Source organism: Caretta caretta, chromosome 3, assembly GCF_965140235.1.
Source record: "Caretta caretta isolate rCarCar2 chromosome 3, rCarCar1.hap1, whole genome shotgun sequence".
Classification (NCBI taxonomy): domain Eukaryota; kingdom Metazoa; phylum Chordata; order Testudines; family Cheloniidae; genus Caretta; species Caretta caretta.
In genome coordinates, this window is record NC_134208.1 from 195,372,534 (window position 1) to 195,389,504 (window position 16,971).

A 16,971-nucleotide genomic window follows, 5' to 3' on the forward strand; every position below is an offset into this window, starting at 1 on the left:
GTTCTTATAGCAGAGCAGGGTAAGGCTGGCTCCCAGAGTCAAGGATTGGAGTGACCTAGCAGATCACCAGTTCAGATAACACCAGAGGGGAACATCACAGTCACCTACTTGGAATCAACATGAGCAAGCACTCTAAGAAGAAAAAACTGTTACCTACCTTCTCGTAATTGTTGTTCTTAGAGATGTGTTGCTCATGTCCATTCCGAGACCCACCCTCCTTCCCCTCTGTCAGGGTATTCGGCAAGAAGGAACTGAAGAGGCAGCAGTCGCCAGGGACCTATATAGACTACCATGAAGGTGCGACTCCAGGCGTCTCCACAGCCCATCCAACGGGTACTGCTTAGATGCTAGGGGGAAAACCTTCCAACGACTGTGCATGTGGCGTGCACACACACCTACTTGGAATTGACATGAACACATCTCGAAGAACAACAATTACGAGAAGGTAGGTAACAGTTTTTTCCCTCACACACTGCCACTTTCATATGAGTCCTGAAGGGGGTGGTACTAGAAGTTCTTTGTTCTTTATTGTAGTAAAAAAGAGGAAAAACCTTGATTGTGATACTGAGAGAAAAATAAGAGACCGGTCATTTCCTGTGTCTCTTGTAGCAGACGTGCACACATGTATGCTAGGCTGAAGGGGGAGAAAGCATTTGTGGAATGTGGTTGCAATAGTCATTTTGTGCAGGTCTAATGTGTTGAAATAGACCTCAGATGCCCTACTGCTGTGAGGGAAGGGAATGCACAAGAGATTTTAATCATAGCAATAGGAATAAAGTCTGCAGAAAAATCAATTTATTATTCCAAAAATATTAAAGGACAATGTGATCTTAATAATCACATTTTCTCTAAAAGGTTTTTCCTACTGTTTTACATACAGTGACAAAGCTCTGTCCTTGCCTCCATGGGTCCTACGTTTCCTGACGGATTTTGCTAGCCTCAGAGGCTCACTGTGACCCCCCATGTAACCGTTCTCGCTCTAGAGACAAGGGTCACAGTCTACTGAGCCATTTTCATCATAAGCCAGCGAGGGAGGTGAGGAGAAGTTATCCTTCCTTGCACAGTCTCTGTTGTCTCCCAGTCTCAGTGATTAATCAGGGGGCAAAGGGGAAGGGGAAGCCCTGGCCCACCCTCTACTGCGGGCTTCAGCCCAGGGACCCCAATAGTATCAGCTATGATAGCTGACCTTTTAGAAACATGACATGTACAATTCCCTGGGCTACTTCCCCCACAGCAGCCCTCACTTCCTCAAGCTCCACTTCATCCTTACCTCAGGGCCTCCTTCCTTGTGCCTGATATGGTGTGTACTACTCAGTCTCTCCAACAGCACAACTTCCTCCCACAGCTCTTGATATGCACACCCACCTGACTAACTGGGAGGCTTTTGACTAGTTTCAGCCAGCCCCTGATTGGCTTCAGGTGTCCCAATCAGCCTAGCATTCTCCCTGCCTTCTGGAAAGTCCTTAATTGCCCGCAGGTGTCTTAATTGACCTGGAGCAGCTGCCATTTCACTTATCCTGGTACCAGGGATTTGTTTAGCCTGGAGCTAATATATCTATCTCCCACTACTTTTCTATAGCCATCTGGCCTTGCCCCATCACAACACACATATCTAAGATGAATAAAACTGAAAGATTATTGGGGGATGATTTTTCTTTTTCTCCCCTCCCTGTTTGTTAGTTTTCTGTTTCTGTATTTGACAGAACTCTGTGTATAGTGAGTTTATTTCCTTGTCTCATGCCTGAGCATGATGTCCTGACTGTTGTAGAATGCCACTGTGCATGTCCTTCCCCAGCCACTCCAGCAGGGGGTTCGTAGAGCACAGTAGAAAAGCACATACCTTGACTTTCAGAACATAGAATGAAAATAAGGGCTGATAGATAGAAAGCCCATATATTTATTTTTAAAATTAATAAATTGGGTATGAAAATGATTGGGACAATAACCATGGAACTGCATGATGCCATTTTACAGAGCTGCTTTCCTCATCAAAGAGATTTCAGAAATAGCTGACAAGCATGTCTAAAGTATTGTCTTTATGGAAGCTCTTAAAATAAATTCAACACTTGCAAACACAAAATTCTGCAGAGAAGGAAGTAATTCTGCCACTCTTCATCTGGGGATAGAGATTATTTAAGGGAGGGGCAGAGAAAACAAATTTAATTTGATCTTAACTCTTCTTTTTTTAATCCACCCTCACATAGAGAAGCCCTAGCTGGACTCTCCTGTTGTACCTGCCACTCCTAGAAATGTTTCAGAGTAACAGCCGTGTTAGTCTGTATTCGCAAAAAGAAAAGGAGTACTTGTGGCACCTTAGAGACTAACCAATTTATTTGAGTATAAGCTTTCGTGAGCTACAGCTCACTTCATCGGATGCATACTGTGGAAAGTGTAGAAGATCTTTTTATACACACAAAGCATAAAAAAATACCTCCTCTCACCCCACTCTCCTGCTGGTAATAGCTTATCTAAAGTGATCACTCTCCCTACAATGTGTATGATAATCAAGGTGGGCCATTTCCAGCACAAATCCAGGGTTTAACAAGAACGTCTCGGGGGGGAGGGGTAGGAAAAAACAAGGGGAAATAGGTTACCTTGCATAATGACTTAGCCACTCCCAGTCTCTATTCAAGCCTAAGTTAATTGTATCCAATTTGCAAATGAATTCCGATTCAGCAGTCTCTCGCTGGAGTCTGGATTTTAAGTTTTTTTTGTTGTAATATCGCAACTTTCATGTCTGTAATCGCGTGACCAGAGAGATTGAAGTGTTCTCTGACTGGTTTATGAATGTTATAATTCTTGACATCTGATTTGTGTCCATTTATTCTTTTACGTAGAGACTGTCCAGTTTGACCAGTGTACATGGCAGAGGGGCATTGCTGGCACATGATGGCATATATCACATTGGTGGATGTGCAGGTGAACGAGCCTCTGATAGTGTGGCTGATGTTATTAGGCCCTGTGATGGTGTCCCCTGAATAGATATGTGGGCACAGTTGGCAACGGGCTTTGTTGCAAGGATAGGTTCCTGGGTTAGTGGTTCTGTTGTGTGGTATGTGGCTGTAGGGGAAACAGGCACTTTTATCTGGAAGCCCTGACCGTATAAAAAGATTGTTTTCAAATAGATCAATGTATCTCATCATTTTTATTTGAATTCTCCTGATACTTCACCATATGCCATATACTTGTACATATATACATGTATACTGTACTGCATGTCTGATATATGTGTGTGTGTATGTCATATATGTATATATGACACCTCACCTAAATGAAGAGACATTGTTCAAAACATTGTGGATGCCAAAGTGGAATTAAATCCTTCCATGATCTGTATATGAGCTGGCAGGACCTGAGGGGTTCTTTAAAAACACTATACTTTCTATATTGTGACCTTTGGTGAACTGATACTGCTCAGTCTCTCCTGTTCTCTGTCTGTGGCGTGCAATAGTCTCCTGACAACTGTAATACTGTGGTTTAATTCTGGTCCTTAGACTTGGTGTGAAGGTGGCTGGGTAGAGTTTAGTGGCCTTTGAGATACAGGAGGTCAGACTAAATTATCTGTAGACCCTTCCAGCCTTAAGCTGTATGACTTTCTGACCTTGGCAGGGCAGTCATTGAAAAATGTGTTCTGATACCATCTGCCCTGATAGTTAGGCCATTCTGCAATAGATCAATTCTTTTCCATTCTGATACCAGTGGTGGAATGACAAATACCACCCTGGCCACTATGGATGTAGAAGCCCTCTATACCAACATTCCACTCAAAGATGTACTACAGGCCGTCAGGAACACTATCCCCGATAATGTCACGGCAAACCTGGTGGCTGAACTTTGTGACTTTATCCTCACCCATAACTATTTCACATTTGGGAACAATGTATAACTTCAAGTCAGCGGCACTCCTATGGGTACCCGCATGGCCCCACAGTATGCCAACATTTTTATGGCTGACTTAGAACAACGCTTCCTCAGCTCTCGCCCCCTAACGCCCCTACTCTACTTGCGCTACATTGATGAGATCTTCATCATCTGGACCCATGGAAAAGAAGCCCTTGAGGAATTCCACCATTATGTCAACAATTTCCATCCCACCATCAACCTCAGCCTGGACCAGTCCACACAAGAGATCCACTTCCTGGACACTACAGTGCTAATAAGCAATGGTCACATAAACACCACCCTATACTGGAAACCTACTGACTGCTATACTTACCTACATGCCTCCAGCTTTCATCCAGACCACACCACAGGATCCATTGTCTACAGCCAAGCTCTGATACAACCGCATTTGCTCCATCCCCTCAGACAGAGACAAACACCTACAAGATCTCTATCAAGTATTCTTACAACTACACTACCCACCTGCTGAAGTGAAGAAACAGATTGACAGAGCCAGAAGAGTTCCCAGAAGTTACCTACTACAGGACAGGCCCAACAAAGAAAGTAACAACGCCACTAGCCATCACCTTCAGCCCCCAACTAAAACCTCTCCAGCGCATCATCAAGGATCTACAACCTATCCTGAAGGACAATCCCTCACTCTCACAGATCTTTGGAGACAGGCCAGTCCTTACCTACAGATTAGCCCCCCAACCTGAAGCAAATACTCACCTACAACCACACAGCAAAAAAAAAACTTAGGAGCCTATCCTTGCAACAAAGCCTGTTGCCAATTCCGTTCACATATCTATTCGGGGACACTATCATAGGACCTAATCACATCAACCACACTATCAGAGGCTCGTTCACCTGCACGTCTACCAATGTGATATATGCCATCATGTACATTGGCCAAACCAGACAGTCTCTACTTAAAAGAATAAATGGACACAAATCAGACATCAAGAATTATAACATTCAAAAACCAGTCGGAGAACACTTCAATCTCCCTGGTCACTCGATTACAGACCTAAAAGTCGCAATATTACAACAGAAAAACTTCAGAAACAGACTCCAACGAGAGACTGTTGAATTGGAATTAATTTGCAAACTGGACACCATTAACCCATTAACTTAGGCTTGAATAGAGACTGGGAGTGGATGTGTCATTACACAAAGTAAAACTATTTCCCCATGTTTATTCCTCCCCTTCCCCAACTCCCTCCCCCCGCTCTCCTCAGATGTTCTTGTCAACTGCTGGAAATGGCCCACCTTGATTATCACTACAAAAGGTCTCCCCACCCCCACTCTCTTGCTGGTAATAGCTCGCCTTACCTGAGCACTCTCATTACAGTGTGTATGGTAACAGCCATTGTTTCATGTTCTCTGTGTATAGAAATCTCCCCACTATATTTTCCACTGAATGCATCCGATGAAGTGAGCTATAGCTCATGAAAGCTTATGCTCAAATAAATTTGTTAGTCTCTAAGGTGCCACAAGTCCTCCTTTTCTTTTTGGGGATAGAGACTAACACGGCTGCTACTCTGAAATCTGTCCATTACTGAATTTTATAGAAAAGTTGCTCAAATAAAATAATGCAAAGAAGGGAAAAAAGCAAGACCCCGGGCTACTCCCTGAGCAAGTGTAAGTGTGGTGTGTGAGGTGGTGGGTGCCCACATGCAGAGCCAGCCAGTTCCTACTCCTCATTAGCATTCTGTGGGAGCTAATTGCCTGCGCAGTGCTGGAGTGAAGATGGGGCCATATCACTTCTCCCACCACAAGCCAACAAAACAAAAACCACTTGGCACGCTTTTCAAGCCAACGGGGGTGAAGCTACAGCTCTGGAGTGTGCACACAAACTCCCAGTCAGCCAGAATTCCTACAGGGGCTCCAGTCCCATGTTACCACTCTACTCATGCCCACAAGCATTACAAGACAGGATTTCACCCTATATAAATAAATGCAGACCAGCTCCAGTTAAAGTTTGAGATAAGCAGCTGACTAATAAAGAGCTATTGTATAGATCATTCTTCTTTGCTGAAAGGCGGGGGACTTTGACATTGTAGTTTAGTTGGATACAGTGGGTGCCAAAAGTTGTCTAGGGAATGTTGATCTGAGATGAATCAGCCTGGTTGTTAGTTACTGTACGTGAGGAGATTTTTGGTTTATATCAGCAAGATGTGCCAATGTTATGCCATGTGTGTGGAGTAATATACACAAGTTCATGTTACTTATTTTTACACAGTATATTATTACCCAACTACAGACAGAGCTAAGCCTGTTTACATCAACTGAGAGTCTGGCCCACAGTGTTTTGATTTATATTATCTTACAGTCTCTGCCAAAATTAGTTTTATGCGTCAAGAAATAATATTAAAATTGACAACTGCTGATTATTGTTTGTGCACTAGAATGTTCAGATACCATGGTGATGAGCATGTTGTAGGCACCTGAATAGATGGACAAACAGACAGAACACAGGAAATATTCACCTTGTTTTCAAGACTAATGAGATTACCCGTTTCTTTAGCAGAACTACATGAAAGCATAGACAGAATCACATGATCTTATCTTCATCTCCTGTAGCTGGGAGTGAGGGGGGCGGATGATATACATCTGTGAATGGTTTCAGAGGAACAGCCGTGTTAGTCTGTATTCGCAAAAAGAAAAGGAGTACTTGTGGCACCTTAGAGACTAACCAATTTATTTGAGCATGAGCTTTCGTGAGCTACAGCTCACTTCATCAGATGTTTACCGTGGAAACTGCAGCAGACTTTGACACACTTTGTATCCAGCTGAACAATATACACATGCACTGTTTTCGGGCGGATGACTTCCATCCTTGAATTGCATATAAAGTCAGCATAATGGAGGTTTTTTGTAGTTGTGCTGTGGACAGTGGGTACAAAATCCCCAACCCAGGGCCAGGTAGCTCAGACAATAAGAGAAGGACCTATCTTCACTATAGATTAGATAAGCTTCATTTAGAATTAAGTCCAACGGACTAGAAAAAATATTTCAGGGTAAAGAAAGCAAAACAAAAACCACACACATACACACCTCAAATAAAGACAATGTTCCACTTACTCAAAAACGATAGTAAAATGGAGAAACATGCTCTGTCACAGCATGTAAATAGCCACTGCTGGGAACATAACAGCAGCTCTTCCTCGGCTATCTCAATGAAAATCTAAAAGAGGAAACCAAACTCTAGTACTTACATATAGAGAGCTAAAAGAACAAGGAGTACTTGTGGCACCTTAGAGACTAACAAATTTATTTGAGCATAAGCTTTCGTGGGCTAAAACCCATTTCATTGGATGCATGCAGTGGAAAATTCAGGAAGATCACACACACACCCCCGCCATGAAAAAATGGGTGTTGCCATACACACTATAATGAGAGTGATCAATTAAGGTGAGCTGTTATCAGCAGGAGAAAAAAAAAAAACCTTTTGTAGTGATAATCAGGATGGCCCATTTCCAACAGTTGACAAGAAGGTAAGAGTAACAGTGCAGGGCGGGGGGGAGGGGGGAAATAAGCATGGGAAAATAGTTTTACTTTGTGTAATGACACATCCACCCCCAGTCTTTATTCAAGCCTAAGTTAATGGTGTCCAGTTTGCAAATACTTGATGGCATATATCACATTGGTAAATTGCTTGTCCCATTTTTGTAAAGTCCAGCCACGAGGAAGTTTGTGTGGAAGGCTGGCTTTTTATGAGAGTATCCAGTTTTGAGAGCTCATTCTTAATCTTTCCCAGTTTGCTGTAGAGGATGTTGATCAGATGGTTCCGCAGTTTCTTTGAGAGTGTGTGGTACAAGCTGTCAGCATAGTCTGTGTGGCATGTAGATTGTAATGGATTTTTTACCTTCAGTCCTTTTGGTATGATGTCCATCTGTTTGCATTTGGAAAGGAAGATGATGTCTGTCTGTATCTGTACGAGTTTTTTCATGAAGTTGATAGATTTCCACTCCATACGGCTAAATTCAGTGCCTTGCATAATGATAGGTTTCAGAGTAGCAGCCGTGTTATCTTCAACCACATCTTCAATACTATGATCTTCTTTGTCATCTGCCCCTCTGCCATGTACATTGGCCAAACTGGACAGTCTCTACGTAAAAGAATACATGGACACAAATCAGACGTCAAGAATTATAACATTCAAAAACCAGTCGCAGAACACTTCAGTCTCTTTGGTCACTCGATTACAGACCTAGAAGTGGCAATTCCTCAACAAAAAAACTTCAAAAACAGACTCCAATGAGAGACTGCTGAATTGAAGTTAATTTGCAAACTGGATACAATTAATTTAGGCTTGAATAAAGACTGGGAGTGGATGGGTCATTACACAAAGTAAAACTGTTTCCCCATGTTTGTTCCCCTCCTTCCCCACCCCCACCCCCCACTTGTCAACTGCTGGAAATGGCCCACCTTGATTATCACTACAAAAGTCCCCCCCCCCCCCACCTTGCTGGTAATAGCTCACCTTACCTGATCACTCTGGTTACAGTGTGTATGGTAACACCCATTGTTTCATGTTCTCTGTGTATATAAATCTCCCCACTGTATTTTCCACTGAATGCATCCGATGAGGTGAGCTGTAGCTCAAAAAAGCTTATGCTCAAATAAATTGGTTAGTCTCTAAGGTGCCACAAGTACTCCTTTTCTTTTTGAGTAATGGACAGAGTTTGTTTTGAAACCAGACCTCCATAGTTCAGAGATAATCTCTGCTGAATTAAAATGGTTATGTTAATTCTCATGGTTGGGGATAGACCCTAATATTTATGCAACTCTAGTTAAAACAGACTCATGCTGTGTACTGGGAGAAAACACCCCTCCCTTTGGAATCCATGTTATTTTCGTTAGAGACTTGGGTTCCTAGCCTGCAAGTCCATCTGCTCCACTGGCACATGTGCATAAAGAGCTCTTGGCAGGATTGAGCCTGTCTAAACTGCAATGTCTAGGCATCAGTATTAATTACTCTTCCTATGTGATAAAAGTGAAATGGAACCATTATAATTCCTAGTTTTGATACATGACAATTTCTGCTTTGTTTTACACTGGAAATTCCTCATATGCTAACATTCCTCCAAGCTGTTACGCTGTCAGTACAGGTGCTGTTATAATGTAAAGGAAAGTCAAGCAGGCTGTCACTGTGTCAGCAGAAGTGCCCATTGCCACTTCCAGTGTACATGGTGGTGCAATGGCTGTTCCATTATCAATCGGAGAATTCAGTTTCATACTTTTATGAATTAAAAAAGTTAACATTATTTTAACACCTTAGTTCTAGCTATCTAATAAACTGGTTAAAAACAAAGACATTCAGAGCAAAACACCTGACCCTTCAATGAACTCTGGGTGGGCAGAACCCCACTGAAACCAGTGAGGGTAGGCCTGGGCCCAGAGGCTGTCTGCATGGAACTCCTGGCAGGCTCAGATCCTAAGGCTGCATTCTATCTGCATATTCAGAATTATGCCCAGTTGTAAGAGGGAGTCTAAAGTACTGGGTGACTTTTCATGTGTGCCTAGTTACAATAAAGGCCAAAGTGCAACTATTCTTATTCTCCAGTGGTGTGTCTTCTAAGTTATTACCTCTGTAACATTTTTTTTGTGGGGGTGGGAGATAATTTAAAATCTTTTTTTTTTAAATTTTAATAGAAATTTGTTAGACAAACTGCCTAAATCCAATGTCATGTGTGTGTCGTTCCCTCCCCCCCCCCGCCCCCCGTCCCCCGGGTTTGTCTCCTATGGAAAATATGTTTGAGCTTGGCATAATGGCAATGAATAATGAAGGTACAGACAAGTATATTCTCACATTTCCTGGAACTCTTCCCTTTAGTGAGCTACCCACAACAATGCCGTGACTTACTGCTTGCCACATCCTCTGGAATATGGGTCATATAGCAGACAAAATGGGTCAGTTCTGCCCTGACTTACTTTATTGGGGTTGCAAAGGCTAAAAGGTAGGACTGGATTAGGCACAATATGTTTGCAGTTGAAATAGTGTTTTTAATCATGCGTAGTTGTCACTACCATACAAATATCACCTGCCAAGAGAAAGAAAAGGAAGTAAAGAAGCATCGCTTATGGTTTTTACAATACAAGTCTACAGTGTTTTCCTGTTCACAAGTGTGAAAAATATTATAATAGTTTTCAAGATGCAGTGAATTAGAAGAAAACATGTTTCCCTGTAAAATGTACTTTAAGAAAGCTTATTTGTTTTAAGACATGTAATGCAATAAACAGGTGTAATGATAATATATGAGGTTAATCAGACAAGGGAGGTTTGGGAGAAGGCTCAAAGATCTGGTTCGCCATTGCCTTGCACCTTGTGTAGTCATTTAGACCTGTGCAGAGTGAATGTAAAACATTATCATTCTGATCAGGTAGTGTATTACACCCACTTTGCACAGGCATAAATGTTGACATTAGGTGCAAGGCAGTGGAGAAACAAGGCCTCACATTTTGTAAAGTTAGGGGTTGTTTTTTTTTTGTTTTGTTTTGTTTTAAAAGCTTGATCCATTTAGAAAGTCTAAATGTGATTTATTCAATAGTGCTCAAAGGGAACTAGTGCACAATGATAAGATTAGGTGGAATATTTTGAGTTATTGAAGTGATCTGCTGATAATGCTGGTTAGCTCTTGATGGATGGCACAGTTCTTCACTAGTCTTGCAGAACTTACAAGCTCGTCTGTCACAGTCGTCAGAGCTTCTAATCTGTGCAAGATCTAGCTTGTCTTCAAGGAACATAGGAACTCTGCAGACCCACTTGTGGGGTATTTGTAAGCCAAATAGCTCTGGTTTAGGGGGCTTTCAATAGCTCATGAATTTTAAAAGCAAACTGACTCCACATCAGAAAGCCTTTCCATGAGCCTTTCTTAGCAGGAATGGTGACCATCAAGAACAAAAGGTAAGGATAGTAATGCATAAAAACTTTCCACTGCAGCTTCCTATATTCAGATACATTCATGGATTCCATGAGATTTTCATCAGGTATATGCAAAAAAAAAAAAAAAAAGGAGTACTTGTGGCACCTTAGAGACTAACAAATTTATTTGAGCATAAGCTTTCGTGAGCTACAGCTCACTTCATCGGATGCAACCGTAGGCATATGGTTTCTAATTGAGAAGGCATTTCAATTAGAAAATTTGAAATGAGAAGGCATTTCTGGGTCAGAGTTTGAAAAGGTGACAAGTCAGCTCCTCAGATTTGCCAAGTTTCTCAGGCGTTATCTATTCCAGAAAATCTAGGATAAAGGGGAAGGGGGTGGATGAAGGCTCTTCCAGTCATCATGTCCTCCCAAAAAACAGTCTACAAGCTTTAGTGATCAGCGGTTAGCCAACTACAAGTAGTAAGTGACTTTTTTCAAAGGCAAAGCACGTAGCAGACGAGGCAGGAGACAAGATTCTACTCCTCAGTCCCCTGTTGCTGGCTCCAGAACACCCTTGAGTCTGTAGTCCTTCAGATCTTCCAATTTTCTCAAGCACAAAGTCATACATGAGAAGATCACACACCTTTCTGTGAATGGAGTGAAGGAACCAGTGCCTCCTGAAGAGAATATTGTTTTATTGAAGAGAAGCAACCAGTGGAGGGCAGTCTTGATCTGAAATTGGTCAACAGATGTATGAGAGTTCAAATTCTGGATTTAGGGCCAAATTCAGAACTGGGTGTAAAAAGATGCAACTTTACTGATTTTGATGGAATTCCATCAGTTTACACTAGGGTTAATTTGGCCTGGACTCTCTAGCATCTATGGTGAGATCAGTCCTGTAAGAAAACCACAGGAAGACCTAGTCCTTGTTCCCAAGGAGCGTATTATCTAAGTAATAGTTTCAAATTACATCTCTTCCCTAAAGTACTCCTGGGGGAATTCTGTGCCAAAAAAAATTCTGTGCACAATATTTTAAAATTCTGCATATTTTGTCAAAATAACATAATATAGTCACGCCAGTTTTAATTATTTTGGTAATTTATTTCAAAATTCCTTTCAACAAGTATGTCTGTAACAATACAGACAACAAAAAAGATTCAGGAAATGTTTTTTGACAAATAGATTCCTTATTAGGCATACAGAACTTTGAGGAATAATTCATTTAAACTACAATACAGAAACGTATTTCCCGCGCCCCTCAGAAGCTGTTCAAAGGCTTGGGGGAGTCAGGGGTAATGGTGGAGCTGAAGGAGAGGGAAGTAGTTGCTGGGAAGGAGCCTGGGAGTGAACCTGGAGGGTTGTTGGGTGTGGGTGGAGAAGTATGGAACTTTTTTGGGCGGGGGAGGGGGAGTGAAGTAAAGAGGGATTGTTGGGAAGTTGGGGAGCCTTCCCCGTGCAGACTCTGGCCGACTCCTAGCCCCTTCCAATCAGTCAGGTACATCTACCTACCCCGTCCCCATGTGTCCCTGCGCCCCATGCATGTGTCCCTGCACCCCCACTCAGCCACCCTTCCTCTTGTCCCCATGTGTCCCTGCACACGCCTCACCTGTCCCCCATGCACCCTTCTCCCCCTGTCCTCATATGTCCCTGCACCCCCACTCAGCCACCCCCTGCTCCCTGTCCCCATCTGTCCCTGCACCTGCCTTGCCCATCTCCATGCACGCCCTCCCCCATCCCATGTGTCCCTGCCCCTGTTCCCATGTGTCCATGCACCCCCACTCAGCAACCCCTCCCGCATCCCTATGTGTCCCTAAAACCCCTGTCCCCATGTGTCCCTGCCCCTCCTAGCCCCCGGAGTTTCTACACTCCCACTCAGCTCTCCCCATCCTCCTCTGGCCCTGCACTCCAACTGAGCCACCCTGCACCCCCACTCCCATTCAGCTCCAGTCCTGTCTGTTCCCCCAACTAGTCCTTCTGAACCAGCCTATGTGATCCCCCCCAGTAGCCCTGTGTACCCCGCTCTGTCTGTTCTCCCCCATATCTCATGCTTCCTCACCTGGCCCCACAGGCAGGGAGCTGTGAGGAATGCAGCCTCTGCTCTCTCCCTATCAGCTGCTGACTGCTATGGCAGGTGAGCAGTGAGCCAGCTGTCTCTGTTCTGATGCCACAGCAGCCCCTGGTGGGCAAAAGGTGTAACTGCAGAGCCTCTCCAGCAGAATATATTTTCTGCAGAGAAAAGGACACATGAATTCTGCATGTGTGAAGTGGCACAGAATTCCCCTAGGAGTAATAAAGGCATATAGATGACCAAATAAATCTTGTCATGCTGTCCTCATTATGTTCCCTCTCAAGTGAAATCTCATGTAACCAGTATCAAGTTTAAGTGTTTTTTGTCCCATTGCCATTTAGCTGTTTTAGACTTATATTAGTATATGTTTTAAATTTTAATTTAAAAAGTACTTAAAATGTGGCATAACACAATTCCTGGAACAAATTTTACATTGTGGAATGTACTACTACCAAATGGCTGGATTATATTTTAAACTAATCTCATGTTTTCAAAATATGACCTTTTTATGTGGTATAAAAATAATCTCATTAGTTAATGAACATAGGCAATGCGTAAATTATATAGTGATGGTGTCCTATTAAACTGAATTGTGTATTACTTGATCTTTAAATAGATTTTTTTTAAAGCTAAGAGGATAAATAAATTTTGTAAATTATCTACCTAATTTTTCACCACAATAGCCAGTGAAAACTGCATAGTTAGTCTTTAATTAGTGATGAATTTATAACTGCTGAAATTAGGTATCTATTTTTATTCCTTTTGTTTTCTGTCCTAGGGAGAAGCCGGAGCTGCTTCATCAGTTCCATTTCGATACTGCATGTGCTCTCAGAGAAAGGACTCCATAGAAGAATTAGTGCAACAACCCTACTAGAGATGAAGAAATACAGTAAAAGATAATTCTTCTGTCATACAGGCCAAATTATGAACTCCTTACTCACAATGGTGAGCAGTACAATTAGTCCCTTTGACTTTTTGATTTAACCGAGATGCATACTAAATAATGTATAACCCTTTCTCTGAATTAATTGCTCAAGGATTTAAAATATAGTTACCAACGACAGGTCTATAGGTTATAACTGACTAGTATCAACAAATCAAGGGTAGAATAAAGATGATAGCATTTCACTCTTCTAACAGATTATCCAAAGACTGAGTTGTTTTGGGTTTTTTCTGTAGATACAACAAATCTCATGCTTAACAAAAAATCATAATTTAAAAACAAACGCATCTAGTTTTCTGTTGTTAGTTTAATGTAGTATATGACTTTGGCCAAGGTTTAGTCTATCAGCTAAGGAAACTATCCAATTATAATTATTGATAAGATAAACCAGTTATACAACCTTCTTTCCAGATCTCACCAAATCTTACAAAAGTTCCAAATCCTACAATACTCAAGCAAAACTTTTGAGATGAAGGTCATCCATGTGCAAAGGTCCAGTAGAAAGCCTATGCACCACTTAGGCCCTACATTTAGGGCTTAAGTGGGTCATGATAAACAGGTCTTGCGCTGGTTTTCAACACAGGGTTAATTTCATCCCTGAGTCAGAAACTGGCCTGGGGAGCTCAGGGAGAGAGAGTGAGCAAGAAACACAGGGTTGAGAGAGAAATTTTAGGGGCAGAGATCTGGGGAGGACCAAGGAGTAACAATATAATATAGGGAGAAGCATAAAGGAGACTGAAAGATCAGAATGGGGGAAGTAAAGGAGATAGGAACTAGCTGTATCTTTGAACTAGAGCAGTGTTTCTCATTCTAGAGGTGGGTGCCTTGCCAGGGGCTCAGACTAATCCGGTGTAGGGCCAGGAAGGCAATAACGGAGGTGGTAAAAGTTGCATGACCTCAAATGTGTCCTTTCTCAATACAGATGCACTTCAGTAACTGAGTAAAGCAATAAGTGACTCCTTGAAAGCCACCCACCTTCCACCTCACTCCTATAGAACTGAATGTACACCTGTTACAGAAGAAGGTGATATATACAGAATTTCAGGCACAGGTGTATCCCCAAGATTCTCTCATTTACTCACCTGACACTAACTTAGCTGTATGGGGATGTGAGAGCTTCATGAAGTGATCAGTGGATGCTTCATGAAGTAATCAGTGGATGCTCCACTCCAAGCAGGCTCTAGCCTTCTGCTTCATGGGGCTGACTGACAGGGGGAGCCATGAAACAAAGTAGATGAGGGAGGAGGGGGAGAAGGCAACCATTTTGCCAGGCTATAGCAGAAAGGGATGCCTATCTGCCATTCCATCACATGGTGGAGCTTCACCAGAACAAGGATTAGGTCCAAGGAACTAGGCATATCACTCCTGGCAAAGAAGACAGATATTAGCAGAGAAAAGAAACCAAGGGGACATGAGACTGGCAAAGGGGAGGAAAACAAAGAATGTGAATATAAAAGGGAGAAAATGAGAGGAAAGGGTACTGCTTTTAAAAGTAAAAAAGCAGGAGGTAAGAAAATGTCAAAAAGGGAAAAGTGGCATGGAGATGGAAAACGAAAAATAAAGGGATGAAGAAATAGAAGGGACAACACAAGAAAACAACTACATGTTAGTCTGGTGAATTTCATTTGTGCTCCTCCTGGCAGGAGTCCTGTGTTTTGTTTATTTATAAATGTATTTTGGTGCCCTTTGGCAAATACTTTACATTTATAAAAACCATTGGAAAATACCAGCCTCTGATCTTAAGGACTAACCATGCAAACCCCCATTCCAGAGCAACAACATAAAAAAAACCAATTCATAGTATTATGTGAAAGCAAACTAATTTCAGTGGGTTGACCAAACTAAGTAAAACCCTGTGCCCTGTAGAGAGAAGCAGTCCTCTGGGATAACTATGCTAGAGCATTTAGGGTTTTGTAGGTGATAACCAACCTAATAAAATTGCACTCTGATGCAAATAGATAGCTGGAGAGTAGTGTGCTGGGACCAAATTCTGCCCTCACTCACGTTTTCTGCAACCCCACTAAAGTGCACAGGGTTGCACACGGTATGAGTCAGGGCAGAATTTGGCCTTGGTGTTATGCATCAATATGGTACCTTGACCCCCACCTAAGAGACATTTTTCAAAGGTAGCTCCAAGTGCACTGTGTTACAGTAATCCACGTTACAGTTTACAAAGGACTGAGTCACTATGCCAGGGTCCGCATCATAAAGAAAGAGGCACAGCCTCTAGACCTATGTTAGATAGAAACAGGCACTGTGTCCAGGACCCTGTATTCTCCATGATTCTGCATCCATATAATCCAATCTTTGCTGCAAGATCATGCTTCAGAATTTAAGCTTTCGTTTTAAAAAACAAAGACACTAGATCCTCAGCTGACATGAATTGGCACTGAAACACGGGCACTATGACAACTTATGCCAGCTGAGCATCCAGCTCAATATCCTCTTTGTCCTCATGGCTGTGAAAATAACATTGAAAACGTGACCCAAGTGTAACCAATGCAGTCATATCTGACTGGATCTGCAGATGATCGTCCGAAAGAAAAGCTCATAGACGTGTGAACTCATCTGTAGGGGGTGGTATCTCTGAAAACCTAAAGATAGTTTAAAAATCAGCATTGTTAACTGAATTGAATATTAAAGCAAATAACACACTAAGTACTGTACTGGTTGTATTGTTCGCTTTCATACTTATTTCAAGAAAATCCTCCATTTTCAAATTTAAACTGAAGCTGCCACAGAATTTCCAGTCTGCTGTTCTACAAAGCCATAGAATCCAAGGACCTTGCTCCAGAATTAGGGTTCAAGTTGCTACAGAATACATGGAGTCTTGTCTGTGTCCTAGAGCTGCTACCTCGGAATTTAAGAACTGAGATGGCCCCAATCTCTTGGCAAAAATGAGACCTACAGTCCCAAAGGAAAATGCACTGAGCACCCTTGCTTGTTCCCCAAGATGATTCATACCACCTATCATCATTAGTTCTGCTTAAAATCAGGATTGAGTCAAAGCCAGTTTGGAGTCTGTCCACTTCCCCTGCCCATACACCCCAGCGTGCACTCGGAAAGCCCAGAATTTGCTGTATCAGGACTGGACAAAAAGGAAATGTAGATCTGAGTGTCATCCACACATTGGTGGCACTGCAGGTCAGAATGTTTCACTATCTTTCAGTGGCCACAAGTGCAGATTGAACAGGAGGGGTGACA

At 42.3% G+C, this 16,971-nt stretch overlaps 1 long non-coding RNA gene across 2 annotated transcripts in view; it reads left to right on the top strand.

Annotated features, from left to right (window-relative positions):
• LOC125633438 (uncharacterized) overlaps positions 1-16,425 on the top strand; it is a 33,621-nt gene extending 17,196 nt beyond the window's left edge. Inside the window, exons 3-4 of one of the 2 annotated variants that reach the window (XR_007355603.2) lie at positions 233-445; positions 13,603-16,425. This is a non-coding gene — a long non-coding RNA (uncharacterized LOC125633438). The remainder of the gene's footprint in view (positions 1-232; positions 446-13,602) is intronic. The other variant, XR_007355602.2, reaches the window with a different exon arrangement.
• Positions 16,426-16,971: the final 546 nt, after the last annotated feature.